The sequence below is a fragment of the Schistocerca serialis genome, unplaced genomic scaffold (genome assembly GCF_023864345.2).
Source record: "Schistocerca serialis cubense isolate TAMUIC-IGC-003099 unplaced genomic scaffold, iqSchSeri2.2 HiC_scaffold_1115, whole genome shotgun sequence".
Taxonomy (NCBI): Eukaryota; Metazoa; Arthropoda; class Insecta; order Orthoptera; family Acrididae; genus Schistocerca; species Schistocerca serialis.
In genome coordinates this window covers 25,001-30,000 of record NW_026047310.1, presented here as the reverse complement: position 1 = coordinate 30,000, position 5,000 = coordinate 25,001, and the positions used below count along the sequence as shown (strand labels likewise).

General features: G+C 52.1%; 1 non-coding gene across 1 annotated transcript in view; it reads right to left on the bottom strand.

Annotated features, from left to right (window-relative positions):
- The window catches only part of LOC126431852 (small subunit ribosomal RNA), a 1,909-nt gene extending 835 nt beyond the window's left edge, over positions 1-1,074 (bottom strand). The window contains exon 1 of the ribosomal RNA XR_007577800.1: positions 1-1,074. This exon is cut by the window's left edge and continues 835 nt beyond it. This is a non-coding gene — a ribosomal RNA (small subunit ribosomal RNA).
- Between the last annotated feature and the right edge of the window lie 3,926 nt (positions 1,075-5,000).

The following is a 5,000-nucleotide window of genomic DNA, read 5'->3' as shown; positions in this document are numbered from 1 at the left end:
CGTTCTTGATTAATGAAAACATACTTGGCAAATGCTTTCGCTTCTGTTCGTCTTGCGACGATCCAAGAATTTCACCTCTAACGTCGCAATACGAATGCCCCCGCCTGTCCCTATTAATCATTACCTCGGGTTCCGAAAACCAACAAAATAGAACCGAGGTCCTATTCCATTATTCCATGCACACAGTATTCAGGCGGGCTTGCCTGCTTTAAGCACTCTAATTTGTTCAAAGTAAACGTGCCGGCCCACCGAGACACTCAATAAAGAGCACCCTGGTAGGATTTCAACGGGGTCCGCCTCGGGACGCACGAGCACGCACGAGGCGGTCGCACGCCTTCGGCTCGCCCCACCGGCAGGACGTCCCACGATACATGCCAGTTAAACACCGACGGGCGGTGAACCAACAGCGTGGGACACAAATCCAACTACGAGCTTTTTAACCGCAACAACTTTAATATACGCTATTGGAGCTGGAATTACCGCGGCTGCTGGCACCAGACTTGCCCTCCAATAGATACTCGTTAAAGGATTTAAAGTGTACTCATTCCGATTACGGGGCCTCGGATGAGTCCCGTATCGTTATTTTTCGTCACTACCTCCCCGTGCCGGGAGTGGGTAATTTGCGCGCCTGCTGCCTTCCTTGGATGTGGTAGCCGTTTCTCAGGCTCCCTCTCCGGAATCGAACCCTGATTCCCCGTTACCCGTTACAACCATGGTAGGCGCAGAACCTACCATCGACAGTTGATAAGGCAGACATTTGAAAGATGCGTCGCCGGTACGAGGACCGTGCGATCAGCCCTAAGTTATTCAGAGTCACCAAGGCAAACGGACCGGACGAGCCGACCGATTGGTTTTGATCTAATAAAAGCGTCCCTTCCATCTCTGGTCGGGACTCTGTTTGCATGTATTAGCTCTAGAATTACCACAGTTATCCAAGTAACGTGGGTACGATCTAAGGAACCATAACTGATTTAATGAGCCATTCGCGGTTTCACCTTAATGCGGCTTGTACTGAGACATGCATGGCTTAATCTTTGAGACAAGCATATGACTACTGGCAGGATCAACCAGGGAGCTGCGTCAACTAGAGCTGAGCAGCCGGCCGCCCGGGAGTGTGTCCCGGGGGCCCGCGCGAACACGCAAGCGTCCGCTCAATTATTCTGCAAACAGGAGGAGGCTGAGCTCCCCTGCACAACACACCTCGAAACCCTCTCAGGTCCCGGCGGCGCGCAGCGCCGTCCTAAGTACTTGGTCGGGTTCGAGAGAGGCGCAATCGCCCGGAGTTAGGCGAGTAGACGCTTTAGGTGCGACCACCCGTGCTCCCAACTGAGCTTGCCGCTGCCGACAGAGGCCCGGGAGCGTGCTGTCGTGGCATTGCCGGCGGGAGACAACACGCGCCACCTACGGTGACCGGCAGCTCCAACGCCAGCGCCACAGAAGGACAAAAGCCCTACTTGGGTGCCGAAGCGAACTCTCCCAGCACAGCGCACGCGCCAACACGTCCGCACAGCTGCGATACAAACCACCTGCGAGAACCGCTGGGGCGACCGAGCAGCAGACGGCGTCGCGGCGCCGAGCGCCGGGCGGCGGCGCATCCTCAGCGCACAAAGTCCTCAATCGGACCAGCACACTGCAGATGGCCACCGCGCTTCGCACCGGGCCCGCGAGGACCTACTTTGGCCGCAAGGCGCCGCGAGCAGGGGGCGCCGGCGCGCAGCTGCGCCGCCTGCCGCGTCCGTCGGCCGGCGCGCCTGCCACCGGCCGCCCCCACCAGCCGGCTGTAGCGCGTGCGCCCACGCACCGCGCTGCCAGCACGCCGGGCGGCCCCCCCTCACCGGCCGGGGACGGTCCCACCCAGCCACCGCCGCGTATCGCCTCACACCCAGATCCCCTTTCACGTTCGTGGGCATGGTGGGTCCCCTTTCACGTTCGTGGGCATGGTGGGTATCCCTGAAACAACCGGTTAATAGCTCGACCGATCGTCGCCAACACTGATTCACCTCTAGCGAGAACAACCGCACCACAACGGGTTACCGGTTGTTCATTTGCGTAACGTCACCAGCAAACGTACACGTCCATCGCCATTTGCAACGAGTATTGCATGCCTGTGTCAGGTGTCACAACACACTACGTCTGCCCACATAGACGCAACAACATGTGCACGCCTAGAGAACACGTGGAAGGTAGACCCCGTACGTATGCGGTGTCCATTGCGCGAACGACTGTCAGCCCGCCTCTGCAGCATGTCGCAGATGTGGAACGCGGTGCAACATGCTATCACGGTGTGTGAGAAGAGACGACTACGTCCGAATACACGCTCCACTACATCAACAGACTGCTCATGCTGATCGCCATCCAGGGCGTCCGTTCCTCCCACACGTCTGTATGGCGTACCACACTGCAATCCAGCTCTTATAGGGAGACGACACGTAGCTGCGTGCACAATATTTGGACTGTATGGTCCGCCGTTGCTAGGCGCTGTCGTCATACGGTCACATGGGCCACGATGTATCATTCAGTACATACGGAGCAATGTGCAGTACAGTTTGTGGGTTTTGCGTACATCGGCGGACAGGTGACAGGCCGTACCACAACGTAGGCTGAGTACGTCGGCATGCGAAGGGCATTGAACATGCAAACTTCTCACCGACCAGCTTGCGAAGGCAGGGGGGAAGGGGGGGGGCATGTACGTCCTGCTGCTATCCACACTACAGTGTATAGCAGGAGCATGTGGAAAGTCAGCAACACCTGCAAGGTGTTTAACATGACGCGATACACAGGGGACCGGGCAGTGCGAGTAGCGAACTATATTGCGAGGGTTGCGGTTAGGCAACACTACACTACTTTAACGGGTTGCATAACAATTACAGAGCAGGTTCAGCGACAACGTGCGTCAGGTTAAGGCGCAATATAGTTTAGGTTACGGCGCACTTTAGGTTAGGTTAAGGCACATTATAGGTTAGGTTAAGGCACAACATGGGTTAGGTTAAGGCACAACATGGGTTACGTTAAGGCACAACATGGGTTAGGTTAAGGCACAACATGGGTTAGGTTAAGGCACAACATGGGTTAGGTTAAGGCACAACATGGGTTAGGTTAAGGCACAACATGGGTTAGGTTAAGGCACAACATGGGTTAGGTTAAGGCACAACATGGGTTAGGTTAAGGCACAACATGGGTTAGGTTAAGGCACACCATGGGTTAGGTTAAGGCACACCATGGGTTAGGTTAAGGCACACCATGGGTTAGGTTAAGGCACAACATGGGTTAGGTTAAGGCACAACATGGGTTAGGTTAAGGCACAACATGGGTTAGGTTAAGGCACAACATGGGTTAGGTTAAGGCACAACATGGGTTAGGTTAAGGCACAACGTAGGTTAGGTTAAGGCACAACGTGGGTTAGGTTAAGGCACAACGTGGGTTAGGTTAAGGCACAACGTGGGTTAGGTTAAGGCACAACGTGGGTTAGGTTAAGGCACAACATGGGTTAGGTTAAGGCACAACATGGGTTAGGTTAAGGCACACCATGGGTTAGGTTAAGGCACAACATGGGTTAGGTTAAGGCACAACATGGGTTAGGTTAAGGCACAACATGGGTTAGGTTAAGGCACAACATGGGTTAGGTTAAGGCACAACATGGGTTAGGTTAAGGCACAACATGGGTTAGGTTAAGGCACAACATGGGTTAGGTTAAGGCACAACGTAGGTTAGGTTAAGGCACAACGTGGGTTAGGTTAAGGCACAACATGGGTTAGGTTAAGGCACAACATGGGTTAGGTTAAGGCACAACATGGGTTAGGTTAAGGCACAACATGGGTTAGGTTAAGGCACAACATGGGTTAGGTTAAGGCACAACATGGGTTAGGTTACGGCACAACATGGGTTACGTTACGGCACAACATGGGTTACGTTACGGCACAACATGGGTTACGTTACGGCACAACATGGGTTACGTTACGGCACAACATGGGTTACGTTACGGCACAACATGGGTTACGTTACGGCACAACATGGGTTACGTTACGGCACAAATTAGGTTAGGTTACGGCACAAATTAGGTTAGGTTAAGGCACAAATTAGGTTAGGTTAAGGCACAAATTAGGTTAGGTTAAGGCACAAATTAGGTTAGGTTAAGGCACAAATTAGGTTAGGTTAAGGCACAAATTAGGTTAGGTTAAGGCACAAATTAGGTTAGGTTAAGGCACAAATTAGGTTAGGTTAAGGCACGATATAGGTTAGGTTAAGGCACGATATAGGTTAGGTTAAGGCACGATATAGGTTAGGTTAAGGCACGATATAGGTTAGGTTAAGGCACGATATAGGTTAGGTTAAGGCACGATATAGGTTAGGTTAAGGCACGATATAGGTTAGGTTAAGGCACGATATAGGTTAGGTTAAGGTACGATATAGGTTAGGTTAAGGTACGATATAGGTTAGGTTAAGGTACGATATAGGTTAGGTTAAGGTACGATATAGGTTAGGTTAAGGTACGATATAGGTTAGGTTAAGGTACGATATAGGTTAGGTTAAGGTACGATATAGGTTAGGTTAAGGTACGATATAGGTTAGGTTAAGGTACGATATAGGTTAGGTTAAGGTACGATATAGGTTAGGTTAAGGTACGATATAGCGTAGGTTCAGATACACATTGTTGTAGGGAAAGGTGTATTGGGGGGGGGGGCGGCAGGTTCGTTGATAGTGATTATCGTAATTGGATGCCTGCGGTATTATCCGATTTGTCACGTCAGGATGCACTTTTGGCTCATGACAGGCGGCGCTCCGATTCCATGGTTGTGGCAGATCTGTGTCTTTCATTCCTGCCATTGTTTGTGTGCTGTGACAGGAGGCAGTATTGTGATGTTGGGTGCACCACTGTGTAGGACATGTGTGGGTGTTCGTGGCTTAGCTGAGCAATGTGCGGATGTCGGAAGGGTGGGATATTGTGTTTTCTGGGTGGACCTCCCGGTCTGGTAATGATAGTGTGGATTGTGTCATGTGGC